General features: G+C 34.7%; 1 long non-coding RNA gene and 1 pseudogene across 2 annotated transcripts; both read left to right on the top strand.

Moving 5' to 3' along the window:
* LOC132303562 (uncharacterized) overlaps positions 1-7,631 on the top strand; it is a 52,115-nt pseudogene extending 44,484 nt beyond the window's left edge.
* Positions 7,632-12,742: 5,111 nt separating this feature from the next.
* On the top strand, positions 12,743-16,418 carry LOC132303560 (uncharacterized). Of its 2 annotated transcripts, none has more exons than XR_009481279.1 (3): positions 12,743-12,874; positions 14,965-15,046; positions 16,103-16,418. It is a non-coding gene; the product is annotated as an uncharacterized LOC132303560 (long non-coding RNA). The 2 variants fall into 2 exon arrangements; XR_009481280.1 differs by having other exon boundaries at positions 16,049-16,418.
* Positions 16,419-25,590: the final 9,172 nt, after the last annotated feature.

Here is a 25,590-nt window from a genome sequence, read left to right as displayed (position 1 = left end):
GGGATGTCGACTTGCATGGAAAACATTGAGTTTGACCATCATATTGTCAAAAGAAAGATCCATGATCCCGGATCTACAATTAATTGTTGCGTTTGCAGTGGCAAGGAATGGTCTTCCCAAAATGATTGGGATGTGGGTGGAAGGATTGGCAACCGGCTCGGTATCAAGAATTACAAAATCAATCGGAAAGTAGAATTTATCCACTTTTACAAGGATGTCCTCTACCATGCCTCTAGGTGTTTTGACGGATCTATCGGCCATTTGAAATACCACCGAGGTTGGCTTCAAATCATTCAATCCTAATTGGACATATACGGAGTAAGGAATCAAGTTGACACTTGTACCTAAGTCAAGAAGAGCTCTACGAATTTCATGTGTTCCAATTACACAAGAAATAGTCGGAGCACTGAGATCTTTGAACTTAAGTGGAGTGTTTTGTTGAAGAATGGAGCTCACTTGCTCCGTGAGGAACACTTTTTTAGGGCTTGGACCCATGCTCTTCCTCTTTTGTGTGCAAAGATCTTTCAAGAATTTGCATAAGGTGGGATTTGCTTAATGGCATCCAAAAGAGGAAGATTGATGTTGACTTGCTTAAAAACTTCCATCATGTCATGTGTTTTCCCTTCTTGCCTCTCTAAAGGTGAAGTTTCTTTTAAAGCATAAGGGAATGGAGCTTTTGGCTCACAAGACTTTGTAATTTGAAAGGATGATGGAGAAGATTGAGAATTTCGGTTAGGAACAGTTTCATTCAAGGAAGTAGGAGTGAGATTGGGAATTGGATGGGTGACAACTTTAGGTTGCACCGATTCATTATCTTCCTTCGGTAGTTCAACCCTATTATCCACTTGCTTGCCACTTCTCAAAGTGGTGATGGCTTGCGCTTGAGCTTGGGAAGAACACCCCGATGTAAGGTTTGCTTCCACACAAAATTGGGTCTTTGGATTCCTCTCGGGTTAACTAGGTAATTTCCTAACCTCTCTTGCATTCAATACATTAGCTATGGTCCCGATTTAGGATTCAAGCTTTGAAATTGATTGAGAATGGGAATGCAACAAGTTGGTATTCATTTCTAAACTATCCAAAGCTACCAAAACCTTATCTTCAAATGTTGAATTGCTAGAGAATGCATGAGGATAATGAGTGTCAACTTGGGAGTCATACATTTGAGGATGTGAAAAGTGGTTCATTCTTTGGTGATGAGAAGAAGAAACAATTCCTTGGGACTCTCCATTCTTCTTATGAGGTGGAACGTGTTTGCTTTAAAAAATTTTGGTTGGGTAAGGACTGGGACTCTCATTCCACTTTGGAACATATGCACTTGAATAAGGTCGAGCAAATGTAGCATTGACTTGTTCAAAATGTTCATTAAACACATGTCCATGGGGACAATTGGAAGTAGTATGTAGAACACTTGAACATGTCATGCAAGGCTCACAAGATTGAGAAAAATGATGAAGAGGGGATGAATTGGTAGCCGGTCTTTGACTTAACAAGAATTGATCAAGTTTTTGAGAAAGAGTTTTAATTTCGGCTACAATTTCCCTTGAAATTTCAATTTGGCAAACTTTTTCACTTTCCTCCTTAGAATGATGATCGAACCGAGAAATGTAATGTTTGTGCAAAGAATTCTCACTCATTTTCTCAAAGAGGTGCCAAATATCGTCTTCATGTTTCCCAAAATATGAGCCTCCACATGAGGTATCAGCAATGTCCTTTTGCATATCGGATAGGCTTTCATAGAAATATTGGACCACTTGCCATTTTGGAATGCCATGATGTGGACACTTTCTTAGCAAGTCATTCAATCTCTCCCAAGCCTTATGCAACAACTCTCCTTCCCTTTGAGAAAATTCTCTAATTGAAACACACATTACATTGGTCAAACTTACGGGGTAAAATTTTTTTAAAAACTCATTTTGCATTTGTGCCCAAGATGTGATTGAATTTACCCTTAAAGTATTGAACCAATGCTTTGCTTTGTTTTTAAGTGTGAAAGGGAAGAGGAGTAGTTTAAGAACTTCCTCCGGAACATTCATGTACCTTACGGTGGAACATAGTTCAAGAAATTCATTAAGATGCCTATATGGTTCCTCTTCATCTAAGCCATAAAAGAGTGGACACATTTGAATGGTCTCGGGCTTGATTTCATATTGATTAGCCTCAAAATTAGGCAGCACAATGCAAGTAGGTGTATGGTATGCATGAAGACTATAATGATCACGAAGGACCATTGGAGGAATTGGAGCCTGGACTCCGGGGCCATGTTGATTAAGTGGTGCGTTTTGCATAAAACGTGGGTCTAAGTAGCCAAGATTACCCTCTAGATTTTCCATATGAATACCTAGTATGAATGGTATGGCGAGGTTTACACAAGACTACAAATGACACACAAATCACCACAAAACAAGCAAGCACTCCCCCTTTGCAACAAATCAACCATCAACAAACTTCTGCTTGAACAACATGCAAAGAAAAGTAAATTGCCTCCACGCGAGCTCACGATCTATCTAAGAATTTAAAAACTTGCCTCCACGCGGGCCGACGATTTAACTAAGGGATTGAGTAAAGAAAGTCTCACAAAGGTCCTTTAGCACTTCAACTCCAAATTTAAAGCTTAGCAATTTTTAAGTTTTTAGCATTTTTCCTTTCTTTGCTTAGCTTCTTTACTTGGATGTTCATTTGTTTGCCTTCTTGCTCAATGCTCCTTGTCAAATATGAACAAACACAATAAGTAACCAAAAGAAAAATGAAACAAGTAAAAACACGATCAAAAGAGTACTAATTTCTAATTGATTCCACAAATACAACGTTGCCTAATCCCCAGCAACGGCGCCAAAAACTGGTGATGCTCTCCCCTTGGTGTGCACAAAATAATGCGCAACACCTTAAGTTTGGAAATTAGTGTCAAGTGGGCATCATAGTTAAATTTATAAACCGCTTAACACCTATACTATGTAGTATGAGTGAGAAGGGATCGTCCCAAGGGATTGGAGTCGTACTTGAATGTGAAAATGCAACTAGGGTCAGTAGGTCGAGTGATCAACAAATGGTTGGTTGGTTAAGTAAACTAAAGAGCAACTAAATTAAACTAAGTGATTGAATGTAACAAGCGTAAGCAAGAGAGAGAGAGAGATCTTGGGGTTTAGAAGTCACCACCAAGCAATGCTTTTCTACACTTCCAACTAGTGACTAATGAGGGTAAAGTGTGTTATAATATTTGTGTGTATGTGCTTGGTTGATTCAATTAGCAGGGGTGACCAATTTAAGCATACATTATCTAATTAACATGTAAAAAGCACAATACATCTAGCAATTAAGTATATATTGTCTAAATGGCATGTGAGAAGCACAACATATCTAGCAAGTCATTAATCATTTCATTAAGTTCACAAGCCAAATACACCACAAGGTTAGAGACATATGTTACTTGCATTCAAAAGTATGGAACATCAAACAACTAGCATGGATTGTCCTCTCATCTAACAATTATACTATCACTACACTACAATTAAACTAGTGGCATGAAATTAAACTAACTAAGCTAAGGGAGAGGCATAATCCATCAAGAAGTAAGCATGGACCATCTAGAAAATCACAAGAGCATTCTTTTAAGCACAATGTTTTGACAATCTCTAAATCTATAGCATCAATACACATAGACATGCATTAATAACACAAAATCTAGAGATAAGCACATGAACATCTATTCTAGCATACATAGACATATAGATAGAATGAAATAACCAATTGGAAGCATTAAACTACATAAATCATTGAATAAACAAGATCTATATATATCAAAGTGTCAAAACATCAATTACAACACTAATTCCTCAATAATACACAAGATTAAGATATAGAAAGCATGCTTGGGGCTAACTCTAGCCCCAAGAGGATGTCTAGCCACTCATGGTGATGATGCTCGAACCCTCAAGGGCTAATTCCATGGAAGAGGTTTGCTCCTTGTTGATGAAGATCTCCAATGGTGTCTCTAGCCTCTTCCTCCTCTAAGCTTCCTCTCCAAGAGATGATATGAATATAAATGTTGGCTCCCCTCTCCATCTATCCATCTATCTATATCCTTACTAAAAAGCAATCATTATCCTTATATAGGTAGGTTACCCCAAATGAGCTAGGGTCGTGCACACAATATTCTCCAATGATTGGATAAAGGACAACTTTCAATGAGCTGGAATTTTAACTTTTTGCACTTGGAGGAAGTTCGATCGATCGAACCTTGGACTTGGATCGATCGAATTGGCTGAGATCGATCAAACTAAGGCTGGATCGATCCAACTGGCTGAGCTTTTTGGGAAAAGACAAATTCGAGATATTTTGGAAGATATTTTTGGGAAAAGGACAAAAGGTGGTTAGTGGGTGGACAACTATGGATAAGATCAATCATTTGGATAAGGACAAAGGTGTTCGATCGATCGAAGAATAATGTTAGATCGATCGAACTTTTGGACTTAAGTGCTTTTGGGTCAAGGCTTGGATTTATCTTGAAGTGTTGAGATCGATCATTGTTCGATCAATCGAACCTTGGACTTGGATCGATCGAACTTGCTGCTTTGCTTCATTTTGCTTCTTTCTTCTTCCACTTTGCTCCTTTCTTTGTTTAATCTCAGAATTGCTTCAATTAAGCTCTTATTTGGCTGAGTTAACTTATTTTCGGGATAAGTGCCTGAAAATGGAAATAATTCGAAATCAATCTAAAACGGCAAAGTAAAATAGATAAAGGTACTAGAATGCCTAAGCTTAAGGGGTTTAAATATGTATTTTTCAGTACTCATCAGTATGAGTATGGGATCAGATCTGTTTTTAATTAGCAAAACGTTGCCAAATCTTAGAATACGGGGGCTTGACTTGAATGGGTATGTAGAAACATTTTTTCACATTAAATAACATTTACTCCCTCCGTCCTAAAATTGTTATCCATCTTTCTATTTTGGGATGTCCAAAAATACGTGTCCATTCCAAAAATGGATATTTTTTGTGTCCATGAATGAAGGTAATGATTCTCATGAAGGGGATGACATTCATCAGAATGAATCCATTCTAAGGAATTTTGTGCATAGCATCAAAATGAAATTCTCTTGTTTATGGGCATAGCATGTTCTTCGTTAGCGTCTAGTACCTTCGAGGTTCATGTAGTTACAATCAAGCAATTAAGTTACTTTTTGGAGGAACATTTCTGTCATTTTGTTGTCAAAAGTAAGGTAGAATTGCTTGAGCACTTCTGGCTATCCTGCTATTTCAGCTGAATGGTGGTGTCTCTTCACTAGGAAAGAGGACTCGTGGGAGTAGGAGTAGGACTGGTGGCCCATCACCTATGTTCATATATCAGAGGCTGTTAATTTGTATTTTTAAAACCTTATGTGTTTGACTGATGAAAAGCCACTGTAGTTCATGGAGCTTTTAATGGAAACAAATTATCACCAAAATATGCTGATGGGATACTTTAGTGCACATAGTCAGACATTTTATTTAATTTTTATGCTTCATATATTTTCCAGGGCTAGACTAATTGAACATTTATGTTTATGTCAGAATCATGAATAATTTCTGCTGAGTTTTTAGTATAGTCTTTTAGCTGACTCTTCTGCAAATGCAATTATTGCGAATCACTGAATGTGATGGAAATGTTGAGAGGGCCGTTTCCTATTTTGGCAGTTTAACCCTTGAATATCAATGTCATTGGTACGAGTTTGAGTCTTAGAGCAACCACTTTGTGACATATCAAATGTTAGGTTTGTCTTGAGCACTCCCAAAGACCTTGCTGTAGCGGGACCAAAATTGGATAATGTCTTTTTTCATGGAATGTTGATTAATTTTTGGATGTGAGCTGTGTGACAGACACTGATGTATGTGTATGGGACCAGATCTGTTTTTAATCATCAACGCTTCCCTAAATTTTGGAATACGGGGGCTTGACTTGAATGAGTATGTAGAAACATTTTTTAACATTAAATAACAACATAATGTACAATGTTAATATTTTTCAAGAATATAACCAATTAGAATTTAAGTTAAATAAGATGTGCTAAAGAAGGCAACCCCATATCATGGTTTGTGTATCAGAAGAAAAAACTATACCCATAATCATCTCATATTTTGTTGGCATGTTACGTTGAGAGGAATAGGTAATGCAGTATGTCACATAGTGACATGGTCGCACCAGTGGGGCAAACTCTAATTAGAAGTGCATTTGAGAATGCGTCGACTGAGGTCACACCAGTGGGGCAAACTCTAATTAGAAGTTTATGCCTCGACTGAACTAATCCTAAGAAATTAATAAGTTTGATTGAGATCTTATTCTGAATTTTGAACATAACTTCAAAATGTTAATCTCAATTTGCTTTCTAGTAAATTTAGTCATTATTTGGACCAGCTTTGCTCCTAAGATAGACTCTGATTTCGAAGTATGCAATTGTGGAAGGGAATCAGTTATGGTTCTCCCCTTGGATTTGCAGGAATTTATCCTCCGTGCTCGAGTATTGAAGCTGTACAGGCAAGCTCTAAGGACTGCTCGAAGAGCCCCTGGTCATGCAAGAGGTAAGGTTTTCTAACTTATGAAAATCATGTACATAACCAATACTTTGTGGTTTGGAAACAAGCAGAATATAGGGCAGCTTTTACAGGTTGTTTTGCCAAAATTTGTACTTTCTTCCAATCTTATGTTCACCAACTCCCTTTGCCTTTTCTGTTTGTTTGTATACTTGTTTGGATGACTTAATCTTTTTGTTCAAAACCTAGGCAAATTTATAACTATAGACTTGGAAATCCATTGTAATTGGAATTTAAATTTAACATCATCTGTTGCACTGACAACTCTCAATTGTCTTCTTTTCCTTTTCTTTTTTTAAAAAAAAAATAATAATAATAAAAAATAAATTATTTTGTCTCTTATTTCCATGAAGTTTTCAAAGGTAAAAATTTAAAACAGTGCTGCTCATGTTGGTGTGTAGATGTTTCAGAAAAGGACCATTTTCCTTTTGATAGACAAATAAGGAACAAATTTGCAAAGACTTTTCAGACAAATTAATTTTACATTTTCATAGTCATTTCTTGATGTAGTCTTTTACCAAATTTGACACCTACTTATGATTAAATTTTAGAAGTTGTTTTCAAACATTTTCCTCATCGAATTGACAATTTTATATCTCAGTTTACACTTCTCAACTTGGTGTCCATGTTCCGAACTTGTCATTTTTGTTATTGGTATTTCAATTTTTTTGTAAACATATTTAACGGTGTTGCATTGATTGTGATGGATTTCACAGTTGAATTGAAACAGCAGATTAGACAAGAGATGGAGACTAACCGGAACAGCAACGACAAGCAGAGGATTCGTTTGTTGGTTAGTGAAGGATTAGAGACTGAAAGGTCTGAGTGAGATGCTTGATATGCAAGGTCATTGCTAATGTAGTGAGTGAGACTCTATTTTGTATTTGCAATGAATTCTTCCCTCCTCTGTATCTGTTTCAACATAATTCAGTGTTCATCAACTTTGGTCCCTCATAAAGGATATGGATTTTTGTTGTCTCCATATTGCGACCCAAAACAAGCAAAAGAAATCCATTGTTGTTTAAGGAATTGGCAGTTTGTGAAGAAATTTTGGAAGGATGAAATCCATTTTGCAGTTGTTTTTGGGTCTTTTTACCCAATTGAACCTGTGGCATGTTGTTACCGAAAAGGAACAAAAAAAAAGTTTTTTAAAAAAAAAAAAAAAAAAAAAAAAAAAAAATTATTCTAAAATCTGATAAAGTAATTCCAAATTCTTTTCTTTACTACTTTTTCCATGTGGTATAATTTAGTGGAATAATTGAAGAAATTAAAAATCTTAGCATGGAAGGTAAATTTGGATGGCATCATCATATATCATTTGATATTTAACAAATGACAATTTAAAAGAAGGATTTAAAATACAAAAGGCTTTATAGAATTAAGTGTTAATTTTTCTCTGATTTTTTAGGACCTTGAAGCTACTCAAAAGCTCTCAACAAACCATTCATGTCACACAGCACAAAAAAAATGACTTTAATTCAAGAGTAAAATTGAAATTCCATTTTCAACAATTGAAATTAAATTTTATTGATTTGTTTAGACGCTATGCTGATGTCTGTCAGTGTATGTGGATGAATTTAATTATGATAACGGATTATAATAATAATAATTATAATAATAATGAAATAAATTCAAATACCTCACTACACCTTATATGATAACGGATTATAATAATAATAATAATAATAATAATAATAATAATAATAAAATAAATTCAAATACCTCACTACACCTTATTAAAAATAATAAAAAAAAGAGAGCTATATTTGCACCAATTTGTTGTAGTGAATACCTATTCAAAACTTTCTGATTGATTAGTTATGCATAATATAAATAAGTGGAGGGTTCCACTCCCTTATTTGTTACATAAATGGACCAATTAAAATAAGTAAGTTTTGACAATTTACTAAAACAAATTGGTGCATAAATCATTTTTCTAAAACAAATCTCATAACTCCCAATTTCATATCCGTTAGCACATCATCCAATTCTATGATGGAATTATTTTGACTTTTGTTTCATAAAAGGTACCCAATTGGATTAGTCCATAATTAATATGGTATAAATAGTGTGATCGGATCGGATAGGTTTCAATTTTAAAATCCTCATTGCTAGTGAACAAAATGGTCGTCTTGTTTGCTTCTAAAAATATTAAATTGAGTTCACGTATGTACAAGCTTTTTATTTATTGAATTTTCTACTCTACTCTTTTTGGGGGGGATAATTTGCAATTTGTAATTTTTTATTGAAATACTAGTAATTATAAATTTGAAGGTGTCACAGTATAATTTCTCTCCTGGTTATTTAATATTTATAACCCGCAAATTTTATTTACATTGTTGCATTGCTCGCCCAACTGCCCGCAAAGAGAAGATGATCCCCAACGTCCATTAATGTCGAAACCTCCCAATCTCTCTGAACCACCTCCGCTCCAACATAGCCCTCCGCCACCGGCGTTTATTACACAGCAATAGACGAACTGTTGGACAGACACTTGGTCAAGAAAGACAAAACCCACTTTTATTCTGAAAGTTTTAAATTTTAATATATTGATTCGAATTGGTGAGAGTTTGATCAGTGGCCGTCCCTTTCTTGGAATGTCTAGGTGCTTGGTTAGATATTGATTCATAGAATATGCTCCTTTCTTTGCAAATGGGTTCGCGCAGTTGTTATCTAGTTATGAACAGGGTGTTTAAATTTAAAGAGATGAAGTTTTTTGCTGCAGTCCAGTGGATTGATAGGTGCACGTTTACCACTGGGTATGCCAATGCACTAACATATGGAATCTCTTGTAAACAAAAGTGTAGCATTAGTCGCTTAATAACAAATTAACAATATATCTTTCAGTATTCTGACACGAACAGGACAGGCTGGGTAGCTTGTGAAATGTTTCTGTAACTAGAATATTGGCTAGGCTAAATAGCTTTGAGTGACTAATAGTTCAACCTATTTTTAATTGTCGACAATATGTGGCTGATGAAGTTGACTCAGGGATAACACCAGTAGGACTGACTATATTTAAGGGCTTTGTGACATGGAGTTCATAAAACAATCACGAGAATAACGTTAGTTATGAAAGAAAAGAAATGGAAGTGTTAACTTCTCAATTTGTTTGGTTGATTAATGAAGAAAAATATAGTATTAACTTTGCATCGTGCTTCCACTTGTAGAAAGATAAGAAAATTACCACGTGGGGGGTTGTGAATCCCTCTTTATCCGTCCAAATCCATCCACTTCTCCCTTCTTCTTCTCCTTCATTTTTTTCTTTAATTTTTTCCCTTGACAAAAGTTCAAGGGAACATGCACTACGCTAGTGTGTTTTTGTCTCCACCGAAGTTGAACACTCGACCTTCCCAAAGGGAGGAGAGCTTGTTACCCATTCGTATTCCTTCCTATTTTTTCAAGACAAAACAACACAACATTTCTATTGATATCATTCCTGTTTTCTTTTCTTGTTTTTTTTTTTTCTCCTCTCATTTCCATAAAAAAGAAACAGGCCCTTAGTTTATGGAAAGGTGATTTCTTTGTTACAGAGTTTCCCGGTTCTGGTGGAAGTTCTGATTGAGCAATGCGGTGTGTCTTCATTATATAATTGGTCTGGAAAGAATTGCAAGCTAAAATGTTCTCTCCTCTCTTGTATGTGTGGGGGTTTGAATGTGGGAGCATAGCACTGATCCTTAACAAACGCTTATGGTCCCTGCTTGGCTACTTCCACATCTGCTTGAGTTGAATAGTGCAAAACTAGATCTGTTTCTTGCTCTGGTGTCTCGCCAAGCGCTCGGTTCGGAAGGACCCAACATTGTTTTAATATTTTTTCTTTTACGGTTGTCGGGATGCTCTTGAATAATCCAATTTAAGTGAAAATTTTAGTTAGTTCAAGAAAAATGATGATATAAATGTCTATTTGAATATTGTACCCATTGATTAAAATGAGAGAGAGAGAGTTAATTATTAATCCTTTTGTCTATTCATTGCGTCAATCGTTTTTAGTATTATTACTCTTGGTTTAATGAGAAAGCTTCTCTATTAATCAAGTTTCACAAAACAATTAGTTATTATTGTTCTTTCCAAAAATAAAGAAGAAAAAAATGAACAGTGGTCTTGAAATTTTTTTTATATTTCCAATATTTAACTTTCTTTCCTTAATAATTTTGACGAGGATTGAACTAGGCCGGACTAATCTAGTGAAGCAAAATATACTAGGGCCTGGGCATGATTTGTTGCATGACGCCCTTGAGAATTCTGTGCTCTGCTAAACCCATCTTCCTTTTTCGAATAGCTTTAAACTCACATAAATAAATAAAAGTTATAGGACTTTTAAATCCTGAATCATTATTCATAATATAATGTCTCCTGTCAATTATAAATTATTATTATTTAGATTTAGAAAAAATATAGAATTTTTATTGACAGAAAGTACTGCATATTAAGTGCTCGGGATATTTTATTTCGATATATATATATATATATACATATCCCTGATGTCCCCACCAAGCAACTTAACAAGGTTTGGGGTGTGGACACTGGACAGCTATGTGGTTCGAGCGTCAAGTGGTGTACATATAACTTGCGAGTGTTCATCCGCTCGGTGCTTAATTTATACTATATATTAAAAAACGAAATGAATGAAGAGGAGACAATAAGACAGGGACGTGCTTGGGAACCACTACTCCCAGGGGCACAGAGGAAACAGAAAGGAGTGTGTCCCCCTAAATCGTGATGAACCAAAGTATGTGACCCATGTCTCTTTGTATCTCTATCATTCGCACCAAAGGATAAATAAATAATAAATAAACAAAATTGATGTAACAACGACAGGGGTGAGAATTTGTGCGCATGTGCCGTAGTCGTGTTGTATCAAACGAAGAAGAATATTATGTTAAATGGTTTGACCGGAACACAAATCGTATCAAAAATTCTCAATACTAATTCGACCTATTTATTCAATGAGTTACACGTATATTTTATTTAATGACTAATTTACAAAAACAAAACATTATATTATTTAAATTATTAATAATCCTCAATCAAACAATAAATACTAAAAAAAATATAAGTTTCAATCTAATTAAATTACTAAATAATCTTTAGTCTACAAAAAAGTAAATTATAAGACACAGGTTTAAATAGTAATTTTGGAACTCAAATAAATACTTATTTATGATATGTATAGTTAAACGTGTATAAACGAGTTACACAGTTTGAACCCCTCAATCTAAACATGACACGATTAACTAAATAGATTAATCGTATCAACCCATTTATAAACGAACACCCGCTTAACTCATGTCAAGTTCAAGTCGTGTTGACAAATCATGTCAAATTTTGCCACCCATAACAATGAATCATGCATATCAAGTAGATTTCTTAATTTACATTTTTTTTAATCCTTAATCTACACAATTGAAGAAGGCCAAAGGTCTCTCAAGAATATCGTTGTGTTTGGAACACTGAATCGCATCTTGAAAGTGAGATCGGAGAAAATTCAACTTAAATTTTGAACTTAATTTTCTTTAATTCCAAATCCAAAATACTGATTCGATCCTTCCAAATATAATATAAAATAGGAAAAAATATAAAAGATAAAAATATGAAGACTACTTTGATAGTTATGAAATTACAATCTTTTTTACTCAATTGTCAGAACATTGTTTCCAAAGGATGTTAATTAAACAAAATTTGAAACTCCTTTCAATTTAAAATGAATTAAACATTCTAGTTCTAAGTGGTAAGATTTGTATGGAAAATGTAAGGGATATAAATGGGTTGAGTGTTAGACTCACCTAATAGTTTAAGCTTTTGGATATGATCGTAAAGCATTCGATTTATTACACGTAGTATCAGAATCATCTGATATTATGCAAAACGCCCTATCAGAACGTGATCGATCGAGATGGGGAAAATCGGATCTAAATATAATGGGTATAAATGAAAATACTCTATACATCATATTCCAATGGAAAATGATAACTGATTAGTGAAAAATAATTATTAGACCTGATAAACCCCCACTCCTTGACTTGGGGACATATGGTCTGGTAAATGGGCCGAACTCCTAGCCCGTTTGACCCCAACCCAAAATAAAAAGAGAGTGCATTTTGGGTGGGTTGGGCTGTGAAAGGCAGTTGGGTAGCTGGATTCCGGGTGGGTTAATTCTCGGGTGAAAGTAGAAACTTGAAATAATGAAATCTGCACCCACAACGAATTGCTTCTTGCTGATAACGACCAGATTTCGATTTCGTTGTTGAAAACGTCCACGCTAGAGAATAAGGAAGAAAGAACACTCGATTTTCTCATTGTCCCCAAGGTATACCTAAACTTTTTCCCTTTAAACAATTTGTATTTGTTTCATACATTTGTTGAATCCAAAAATCCAAGTTTTAGGGTTTTTAAGGAGTAATGTCACTACGATTGATTTGATTGAAGGATTGAACTGAAAATAAAATCACACACATAATTTTTTTGGGAAGAATCTGTAACTGCTATTTTTGTATATCATAATTTTTGGATTGCAAAATCCTTGTGTTCCTATGAGTTAACCCTAACTTACATCCTCATGCAAGCTTTTTTTGTCAATTCAATATTCGGTCAGATGGTTGTTTGATAAATAGGTTTAATTGTTTGATATGTGTGTGTGTGTGGGTGTGTGTGTTTGTGTGCGCATATAAGTAGTGGTTTCATGTTGAGTATTGCTAGTTGCATTTCATACATTGGCTGAGTAGCTTGAGGAAATTGCTTTACATCGACATGTTACAAGGCACAGCGTAAAATGGCCGTTCTTATTTATGATTGTTTGTGATTGCATTCGCGTCCATGAATGGAGGTAATGATTCTAACGAAGTAGATGACATTAATGAGAATGAATCCATTCGAAGGAATTTTGTGCATAACATCAAAATGCAATTTGCTTGTTTATGGGTATAGCATGTTCTTCGTTAGCGTCTAGTACCTTTGAGGTTCACGTAGTTCCAAATCAAAGCGATTAAGTTACTTTATGGAGGAGTATTTCTGTCATTTTGTTGTCAAAAGTAAGGTAGAATTGTTCGAGTACTTCTGGCTGTTCTGCTATTACAGCTAATAATGGTGTCTCTTCACAAGGGAAGAGTACTTATAGGAGTAGGTTTAGCCTGTGAGACTGGTGGCCCATCACCTATGTTCATGTATCATAGGCTGTTAATTTGCATTTTAAAACCTTAAATGTTTGTTTGATGAAAAGCAACTGTAGTGCATGGAGCTTTTACTGGAAACAAATTATCTCCAAAATATGCTGATGGATATTTTAGCGCACATAGTCTGACATTTTATTTAATTTTTATGTCTCATATATTTTCCAAGGCTAGACTATTTCAAAATTTGCATTTATGAATCATGAATAATTTTTGCTGAATTTTATTATGTAGTCTTTTAGCTGACTCTTTTGAAAATACAATAAGTTAAATGATTTATGGCACTAGGAGTCTATGCCCCCTCAATCCTCCTTTTTCTTTTTCTTTTTTCTTTTTCTTTTTTCTTTTTTCTTTTTCCATTCTTCTCCTCTAACAAGAATATGGTTAATAATTGCTAGTCACTTAATTGTGGTGGAAATGTTCAGAGGCACGCCCCTGAATATCAGGGTCATTAGTACAAGTTCGAGTCTTAGAGCAGCCACTTTGTGATATACCAAATCTTAGGTCTGTCTTGAGTCCCTCTCCCGAAGACCTTGTTGTGGCAGGACCAAAATTGGATAATGTCCTTTGTCACGGAATGTTGAATAATTTTTGGATATGTAAACTATGTCACATACATTGAGGTATGAGTATGGGATCAGATCTGTTTTTAATTATCAACGCGTTCTCAAATCCTGGAATACAGGGAATTGACTTGAATGGGTATGTAGAAACATTTTTTCACGTTAAATAACATTTACATATTATTATTTTGTTAGAATATAACCAATTAGAATTTAAGTTAAATGGGATGTGCAAAAGAAGGCAACCCCATACCATGGTGTGTGTTTGAGAAGAAAAATCTATGCGCATACTCATCTCGTATTTTGTTGGCATGGTACATTGAGAAGAATAGGTAACAGAATGTCACGCAGTGACATGGTCGCACCAGTGGGGCAAACTCTAATTAGAAGTGCATTTATGAATGTATTGACTGAGGTCACTGACTCACACCAGTGGGGCGAACTCTAATTAGAAGTGTATGCGTTTACTAAACTAATCCTAAGAAATTAATAAGTTTGATTGAGATCTTATTCTGAATTTTGAACATAACTTTGAAATGTTAAAATCAATTTGCTTTCTAGTAAAGTTAGTCACTATTTGGATCAGCTTTGCTCGTAAGATAGACTCCGATTTCAAAGTATGCAACTGTGGAAGGGATTCAGTTATTGTTCTCCCCTTGGATTTGCAGGAATTTATCCTCCGTGCTCGAGTATTGAAGCTGTACAGGCAAGCTTTAAGGACTGCTCGAAGAGCCCCTGGTCATGCAAGAGGTAAGATTTTGTAACTTAGGAAAATCGTGTACATAACTAATAGTTTGTGGTTTGGAAATAAGAAGAATATATGGAAGCTTTTAACATAAGGGAAACTTACTGGTTGTTTTTCCAAAATTTGTACTTTCTTCTAATCTTATGTTCACTAATTCCCTTTGTTTTTTTCTGTTTGTTTGTTTGTATACTTGTTTGATGACTTGATCTTTGTTCAAAACCTAGGCAAATTTATAACTAAAGACTTGAAAATCCCTTGTGGTTGGAATTTAATTATAACATCATATGTTGCACTGACAACTCTCAAGTCTCAAATGCCTTCTTTCCTTTTCTTTTTCTTTTTTTTAAAAAAAAAAAAAAAAATTATTTTGTCTCTTATTTCCATGAAGTTTTCAAGGGTAGAAATTTCAAAAACTGCTGCTCAAATAAGGAACAAATTTGCAAAGACTTTTCAAACAAATTAATTTTGGTTTACAAACTCTAGATTATCTGACAGAGTCACATCACATGCATTAACAGAGAAGTAACTTGCCTTGAATAGTAAAAACTTGCCTTGCTGGTAACTCTTTTGAGAGATTATATTCAGAAATGCTTATGAATTGTAATTATATTTTCAAAGGACAATGTTTCTGACCTTTTTATAAACAGGTTGTCTGTGTTTCTAATTTTTTCTTCTTTGGTAAGTAATGTTTCTATATTTTATTTTAACGAGGACCTCAGTTTTTCATGATAATTTGATATCATTCTTTTACATTTTCATAGTCATTTCTTAATATAGTCTTTTATCAAATTTGCCACCTACTTAAGATTAAATTTTATGAGTTGTTTTCAAACATTTTCCTCGTCGAATTGACAATTTTATAACTCGTTTACACTTCTCGACCTGGTACCCGTGTTCCAAACTTGTAATTATTGTTATTGATATTTCAGTTTTTCTTAAACGTATTTGAGCTCTAGTTTGAAAGTCTGGTGTGCATTATCTTCAAACAAATTTTTATGCTTCCGTAGTGCATAATGGTTGAAAGCTCAACGGTGTTGCATTGATTGTGATGGATTTCACAGTTGAATTGAAACAGCAGATTAGACAAGAGATGGAGACTACCCGGAACTGCACTGGCAAGCAGAGGATTCGTTTCTTGGTCAGAGAAGGATTAGAGAGACTGAAAGGTCCGAGTGAGATGCTTGATATGCAAGGTCATTGCTAATGTAGTGAGTGAGACTCTGTTTTGTATTTGCAAGGAATTCTTCCCCCTTCTGTATCTGTTTCAACATAATTCAGTGTTCATCAACTTTGGTCTCTCATAAAGGATGTGTATTTTTGTTGTCTCCATATTGCGACCCAAAACAAGCAAAAAGAAATCCATTGTTGTTTAAGGAATTGGCAGTTTGTGAAGAAATTTTGGAGGGATGAAATTTGCAGTTGTCTCGTTGGGTCTTCTTAACCCAATTGGACCTGTGGCATGTAACATGTTGTTACAGAAAAGTAAAAAAAAAAAGGTTTTTTTTATTTTTTTTTTTATTTTAAATATTCCAAAATCTAATAAAGTAATTCCAAATTCTTTTCTTTACTACTTTTCCATGTGATATAATTTAGAGGAATAATTGAAGAAATGAAAAATCTGAGCATGGAAAGTAAATTTGGATGGCATCATCATATATAATTTGATGTTGAACAAGGTGAGTCACAATTTAAGGGCCGTTTGGCATGGATGTGTTTTAGATGTTATGTTTTTGGTCAATATTAAAACGATTGGTCAATACCAAAACAATCGTTTTGTTTTGAGAAATTTAAAATTTTGCTTTAGCACCAATTTAGTGATATGGGTTTAGGCCAAAAAATTTAATTATAAACTATTCCAAACCAATATTAGTCAATCCAAATATGATTTGGATTCAAATTTGAATAACAATATCAGAAAAACAATATTATAACAACGCATGCCACAAGTCCTAACTATTTGTTGATGTCTGTGGATGAATTTAATTATCATAATGGATTATAATAATTATAATAAAAATAATGATAATAATAATAATAATCAATTCAAATACAACACTACACCTTATAAAAAAAATCTCATAACTCAACCCTAACGTCCCAATTTCATATCCGTCAGCACATCAGCCAATTCGAATTATTTTGGGCTTTGTTTCATAAAAGGTACCAATTGGATTCTTCCATAATTAATATGGTATAAATAGTGTGATCCGATCGGTTAGGTTTGAATTTTTTAAAACAATTCAGATTAATTGATTTTAAATATTACTAAATCAATTTAATTTAAAATCCGCAGTGCTAGTGAACGAAATGGTTGTGTTGCTTGCTTATAAAAATATTAAATTGCGTTATGTATATAGAAGCTTTTTATTTATCTATTTATTTTTCTGCTTTCTTTTTCTTTTTCTTTTTCTTTTTTTTTTTCTTTTTTTTTTTGTGGGATGAGTTGCAATTTGTAATTTTTATTCAAATACTAGTAATAATAAATTTCAAGGTGTCACATTATAATTTCTCTTCTGCTTATTTATAACCGACAATTTTATTTACAATTTACTTCTAATATCACCAACCAAAAATATCTCAGCCATAAAACCCATGACTCGCCGGAATCACTCCCCTAACCATCTCAAGCCACCATTCCATCCTTTACCCAGTAGCCCTCCATCCCACCCCTCATAGAAGTCAACAACAACCCAAGTACCATCTAAACCACCCTTACATCCATCCACCAAACCGCCATTCAATCATAACAAGCAGTGCTTACCTAGCTCCTCTACAACTGTAGCACTTACCAAGCAACATGAAACCCACGACTCGCCGGACTACCATCCAAGATCACCCACAGTCACCGCTGCTACAATGGACAGAATCAAAAGGGCTTTACAAAATGATAGGATTCTTAACCCTTCATGTAAGGAGATCTTGGAAGTTTGCTATTTACCGAAGGGAATTGAAGCCACAATCATGGATGCTTCTAAACTCGACTTGATCAATGAGGTCTCAAGACTGAAGAACCAGCTAAAAGCTGCAGAGGACAAGCTGAATTTGGTGAAGGAGACTTCAGGACCCCAAGGGGACGCTGGGCCACATGAGGTGCCGTTAAGTAAGCTTCACCAGCTCATGGAGAGAGCTGAAGCTAATCACACAGAGCTGATGAGTTTTTTCAGGGAAGTCATTGCTTGCTCAGGTGGGGCGGATGGCCAGAGATCCGATCAATGGCTGCAAATTCAAATTTCAAATTCCTCACCCCATAAGTCACGTCAGTTGGGAGAACGTGTAGCCCCCTCTCTTGTCACTGTTTGTCAGGATAAAACACCCTCACTCTCTGTACCTATCCCTGCTAAACATAGTGTCCTAAGTGGGCCTTCTTTGACTAGTGAAGTGCAACTTCTACCTGCTGGACAATCATCTTGCCACCAGCAAGAAACTATCCCATTGCCCAATGAACATCAACCCATACCACAGTCCAGTAGATCATGGGCTGATGTTGTGCAGCAAGCACCTCCTTTACCCTCTTCTCAACGAATGATTTTTGAGTTCTTTGAGCCCACTAAGACTGACACCGGATTTGTGGTTGAACCACCACCTGAGGTTGAGGCTGAGGGAAGCTCATCATGGGTGGGCTTACTTGCAGGAAGACTTTTAAAAAGCCACCATTCAGTTTGGTACAAAAGACAGCAATGAAGCTTTGGAGGGCCAAAAAGGACTTCAGCATGTTTATGCTGATGGAGGGGGCATTTACTACTTCAAGTTTGACAATGAGGCTGCAGCTTGCATGGTTCTGGCGTTGGGGCCGTATCACATGGCTGGGAAAACACTTCAGTTGCAAAAATAGCAACCTCTTATTGCACAAGACCTGGGTAAAAGTCAATTTGTGCAAGTTTGGGTCAAATTTTTTAATATTCCAGTGCAGTTTTGGACTGCAAAAGGGCTAAGCCACGTAGCTAATTCTGTGGGCAGACCTTTAAGGGCAGACATGGCAACTGATGGAAGAGAGAAATTAAAGTATGCAAGAATATGTGTTGAGATTGACTTGAATGCACCTCTGACTCACACATTTCCATTGAAAAAAGGGGATGGTAGTTTGGTTGACATACTGGTGGAATACCAGGGGATTCCCAAATTTTGTATCGCACGTAAGAAGGTTAGGCACACTACAACCATTTACCCCGCCCCCTTGACAACAACTAATTCCTCCAAGCATTGGAATGTGGTTACTAGAAGTAAAGGGATACACTCAAGACAGTGCCCCATCCCCAGGGTTCCTAACCTTGGTGGTGAAACAACTCCCATCATCACAGCAACCACATCTCAAACCACATTACTTCCACCAACATCAACTCCGAATACTATGCCCAATGACCTACAATTACAATTACATGCCCTTGCCCACACCATACCAACAGCTCATGACCCACCACCTGCAGCAAGATGTTCATTATTACAAGCTAAACAATTGGCCAGATCACTCCCAACCAAAGTGAGCTGTGGCAACTTGTCAAACCCATGTTCTACATCTCAGGCAGTCCAAAATGAAGGTTTACCAGATGAAGCAAGCCACATTGAAGGTTCAACAAATGATCTAGCTGGCCTTGAGCAGTCAGTTCCACTATCCACTTCTTCACACAGTCAATCTAGCGCGGCTTCTTCACAGGGCAAGAAAACCGTTACAAAGATCAAGAAGGGTGTACACTTGAATGTCTTCCCCTACAAGGGGTTAGGGCATTTGAGAGGTAAGTTAAAGGCCCCTCTCAATGACTAGCTTCACATCATGGAATGTGAGAGGCTTGAACAGTCTCTCTAGGTGGCTTGCAGTGAAGGACCTCATTTCCTCTTGTAAGCCAGATATGATTTCTATTTTGGAAACAAAGGTTTCACGGGGTAACATAGGGAGCATTCTAAGGTTTATTGCTCCTAGGTGGTCATGCATGAACAATTATGATTTCTCAGCCTTGGGTAGGATCTGGATTTTATGGAATCCAGAAAAGTTAAAGGTTAATCTTGTTGGGGCAGCTAGACAGGTCTTGCACTGCTCTGTAACACTTTCTGACAACACTCATCTTTATGTTTCTTTTGTCTATGATACAAATTCGTATGCGGATAGGAGAGCATGTATACTCATATATACATGTATATCCATTCATGGGTAAAAACTGTACCCATTCCCACTATCTAAATAGTCCGTTGATCCTATCCAAGCCCAACTCCATTTAAAAATAATACATTTAATTTAACAATTAATTCAATTTTAACATACAATGTCAAACAAACGAAACAAATACCATATAAACATATAATTCAATTAAAACAAATAAATTAAGTTAAACAAATAAATCATGCAAATAAACAATTAAACAAATAAATCAATTAAACAATTAATTCAATTAAATATACACATGAAACCATATAAACACATAACCACGTAAGCAACCAAAATATAATAAAATAAAATAATTAACTTCTAATTATATCCTTTTAAAATTAGGGGTATTACAAGAAGACTCGAAGGAAGAGAAGCAAGACTGTTATAAAAATTTTAAATTACAATGCTACCCTAATATTGAAAATGTTTGTTGAATGAACAATTCAATAAGAGAGTTCAGATCAAATTAATATTGATATACCAATTCAATCCGAGCTCTTGAAATGAAAGAAGTTCGTTGAAGTTCGTTGTCAGATCACAAAATCTTAGTGATCTTGTCTGAAGTCATATATCTCTAATTTAGATAATAATTTATGCCTTTTCTTTTATATTGGATTTCCAAAAGATGCCAAGCTTATTCAAATGTTGACTCATCTGGAGAATTTATCAAACTTGTTCAAGCTAAAAGAAATGTGTCTCTGTCTTCTTTATCTTCGAAACAAGGCTTACAATTTTCTAAAATATATATATCACACACAACAAAAAATGTACAACTTACCATTGGAAAAACAATTTTCTAAAATATATATATCACACACAACAAAAAATGTACAACTTACCATTGGAAAAACAACCTCGATGTCTTTCATTAATGTCAATTCTCTATTTGAGACAAGCAGTAAATGATGTTTATCATCGCCCAAGATTTTGGCAAACCTTTTCAAAGCCTAAGGCCATTTGCAGCGGGCTCGCGGAAGCCCAATTTCTGCGAGCCAAGGGCTGTTGGGTGCACAGCGCCCTAGCTAAAATGGTGGGCCCTGTTTTTTCTCATGGGCCAGTTCGTAGTATTCAACGAGCCAGCCCGCGATCGCTGCCCTTTTTTTTTTTTTATTTCCTGCAAAACGGCGCCGTTTTGGGCTGCCTGTTTTGTCTTATGCTATGCTGGAACAGTGGCTAAACAGTGCCTTTTTTTAAATAAAAAAAAAACCCCTAAAAATAGGTTATTTTGAGCTCTTTTTAGAAAAAAAAATATTAAAATAAAATTCATTAAAGAAAAAATATATTGTTTAGGCACTGTTTATTGAAAAAAAAATAATAATTTTGGCCAAAAATAAATTAAAAAAGCTTTTTTTTTTTTTTTTCCCTTAAATTTTTTTTTTTTTTTTTTTTTCTTTAAATGTGTACCACAAACAATGTATTTGGCTGTTAAGGCACTGTTTGGCAGGCACAAATAGTGCCTTAACAGCTATAATTTTAAAATATATATATATTATTTTTATTTTTATTTTTTTATTTTTTTTGTAACTTTTGTAAAAAAAATAATTAAGATGAAGAATTTTAGTCTGCCAAAGGAAAAACTTGTGATGACAAAGCCATTCGAATTTCGAAATTAAAAAAGATGGATGATGATATTTTGCTCTAATGGAGAGAGATGGATATAGTGATGATTTTTAAATGAGCAAATGAGTTTCATTATATAAGACGAAAACTATAGTCGTTACAAATATAGCCATTAAAAATATAGTCATTACGAATATAGCCGTTTATGAAAAGTTAAAAATAAAAAATAAATTAAAAAATTAAAAAAAGTAAAAATTAATTTTAATTTTTTTTTATTATTTTGTTTGGAGAGCGAAAATTCGGAGAGCTTGATGGAGTGCATATTTTTAGAGAGCGAAAACTGCTGACGTGGCTCTTGGAAAAGCTGATGTGGTATTTTTAGAAAGCCAAAATCTGAAGAGACTAGTGCAGATGGCCTAAACATAGTGTCAAGCAATGGTATCTTGTATTTATTTGTCTTGTAAGTGCAATTAATCACAAAGACAATGAAATAACTCATTGTCATTGAACAAGGATGTGAAAAAATAAAAGAATCACCAACAAGTCAGTGGCCTAGCGGTATCAGACTTCTACTTCTTACGCTTATATCCATTATCCGTTTGAGAATGTTGAACTTTTTGAGAACAATTTCCCTGGCCATTTTGTGGCAGAGGGGCTGGATCAAACTCGTGGATGGTTGTATACTCTCATGGTCTTGTCTACTGCATTATTTGGGAAACCAGCATTTAGGAATCTCATTTGCAATGGGCTTATCCTTGCTGAGGATGGTAAAAAGATGAGTAGAAGATTGAAGAACTATCCTCCATGTATGGAAGTCATTAATGAATACGGGGCTGATGCGTTACGACTGTACCTTATTAATTCACCAGTTGTTCGTGCAGAGGCTTTTCGTTTCAAAAAGGATGGAGTTTATGGTGTTGTCAAAGATGTTTTTTTGCCGTGGTACAATGCATACAGGTTCCTTGTTCAGAATGCAAAAAGACTTGAGATCGAGGGATTTGCACCATTTGTTCCTATTAAACAGTTCACTCTTCAAAAGTCATCTAATGTGCTTGATCAGTGGATCAACTCGGCCACTCAGAGTCTGGTTCATTTTGTCTGCCAAGAAATGGATGCATATCGATTGTATACGGTGGTTCCTTATCTCCTGAAATTTCTTGATAACCTTACGAGTATATATGTGCGGTTGAACCGTAAGAGACTTAAAGGCCGGACAGGAGAAGAAGATTGCAGGACGGCACTTTCAACTTTATTCCAGGTGCTTCTAACTTCTTGCAAAGCAATGGCTCCATTTACTCCATTCTTTACTGAAGTTCTGTACCAAAATTTGTGAAAAGTTTGCAATGGATTAGAGGAAAGCATCCACTATTGCAGATTTCCTCAAGAAGAAGGAAAGGGCGGGGAACGTATTGAACAAAGTGTTAATAGAATGATGACAATTATTGATGTTGCCCGCAATATCCGCGAGTGTCATAAAAAGCCTCTTAAAACTCCACTTGGGGAGATGGTTGTAGTTCATCCGGATACCGAGTTTCTCGATGATATAACTGGAAAACTAAAAGAGTATGTGCTAGAGGAACTCAATGTAAAATCCATTGTCCCATGCAATGATGTTTTGAAGTATTCCTCTTTAAGTGCAGATCCTGATTTCAGTGTGTTAGGTAAACGGATTGGAAAATCAATGGGAGTTATTGCCAAGGAAGTCAAGGCAATGTCACAAGAAGATATTTTAGCTTTCGAGAAAGCTGGCGAAGTTACTATTGCTACACACTGTCTGAAGCTATCTGATATTAAGATTATTCGAAGTTTCAAACGTCCTGATAAAATGACAAAAGAGGAAATTGATGGGGCAAGAGATGGTGATGTCTTGGTGTTCTTGGATTTTGGTCCTGACGACTCATTGTTTGAGGCCGGTGTTGCTCGTGAGGTTGTTAATAGGATCCAGAAGTTGCGGAAGAAAGCTGGTCTTGAGCCTAGTGACATGGTGGAGGTTTACTTTAAATCACTGGATAAAGATAAATCAGTCTGGCAAAGAATTTTGGATTCACAGGAACTTATGCATTAGGGATGCAATTGGTTCTTCTTTGCTTCCTTCTTCCATGATTCCACCACATGCTGTGATCCTTTGTGAGGAGAATTTCAAGGCCATTTCTAATTTAGAATTCATTATCACATTGGCCAGACCTGCTTGTGCTATATACAGGAGACACTAAATTTGCCCAAGGCTTACAGACCTATTTGCTATCAAGGGATTAACATAATTTAAAGTTGGAGTTTCAAGAGTGACGGAATATATACATATATAGAGAGACAGAGAGAGACCAACACAAGGCTACTTTTGTGAATCATATATTTTTACACCTTGCATGAAATGCTTAATTGAAACTTGAAAGAATGTGCATATTATAATTTTGGATAAGGAGTTGTTGAATTTGAACTGAATTTGATTTTACATGAGTCTCTCGTTGACTTGGTTTGACATGGGACGAATTTTGAGAACTTAGTGTTGGATATGGTTGAATGTGGATTCATTTATACACTTGTTCAAATAATGTGCATGCAATATATGGTTTTTTGGCAAGTTATTTACATGTCCTGATGGACTTGGACTTGACACGGATAAAATAAAAATAAAAAAATATTTTATCTGTTAAAAAAACTCAAAGCTCTTTAAATGTTGTTTTCAATGCTTAACTTATTTACTTTAGCTCTTTCGCATAATTTTATTGACTCTTCTATCCTAAAGAAAATTATTAGATGTTATTTGTTTGTTATGACATTAATTATTAATTGTTATTAAATGAAAGTTGTGCTATTTGGAAAAGATTTAAGAATTTTTTTTTCTTTTTTTTTTTTCCTTGCAATCGATTTCAACTTCTGATTTTGTAAATTAACAAAAGCCTATTATAATTGTCTTGACTTATATTTGTTTTAAGGGTTAAATTCACTAATAGCCCCACTGAGTTTCGTCAAATATCACTTTCAAACATCTTTAAAAAATAACTATTAGTCATATTACAAATTTTTACTCTGTTTTTCACTCACCTCCAACTATTACTTGCACAGTTCTGACACAATGTAAAATAACTTAAATATTCTTAATCTTTATCAAAACAACTCTTTAACTTTAATAATTACATTAAAAGATTAAAATATCTCTAAATATTTTATAAATTTATAAATCATATTATATATCTTTATTCTTTCTTATGTTACAAACATAAATGACTGATAAACCAAAACCAATATTCTCTAAGAGCCATAGTAGTTAAAACAACATACAACACCATTTTTCAGTACTGTTTCAACCCTGGCATATGACCTGGTCATCTTAACTTCAACGAGTGCTCAATTATGTATATGTATATATTTATATGTAAAATATATTTATCTAAACTTTTGCAAATTTATTTAAATTAAAAAAAAAAATAGTTAGTTAAACAAACTTTCTATCAAACTTTCTGACCAAACACAAATAAGATTTACAACAAAATTATAAAATAAAAAAAAAAATTAATTAAACAATTATATTTTAATTTATAAAAAAAATAAGAAATTCATGCAATACTTGCACAAATTAATAATCATTACACAATATATCATAAAAATTATTATAAAAAAAACACAAACAAATTAATAAAATTAAGTTTTTTTTTTATATTCAAAACTTCAAATGAAATTTTTGTTCTAGATTTTGTAAAAATTAATTTCTTATAGAATTCTTATAAAAGCATTCGAATAAAAAATAATAAATAAAAGTGATCGGAAAGAATCATGAGATGAAATTTTAGGATAATAAGGTTATGGAAATAATAGTTGCAAGGATTTAAAAATAGTCAAATTATGAAA

The sequence above is a fragment of the Cornus florida genome, unplaced genomic scaffold (assembly GCF_030987335.1).
Source record: "Cornus florida cultivar Cherokee Brave unplaced genomic scaffold, ASM3098733v1 CherokeeBrave_3.0.0_Hap2_Chr04, whole genome shotgun sequence".
Classification (NCBI taxonomy): domain Eukaryota; kingdom Viridiplantae; phylum Streptophyta; class Magnoliopsida; order Cornales; family Cornaceae; genus Cornus; species Cornus florida.
This window is presented reverse-complemented; position numbering and strand designations above follow the sequence as displayed.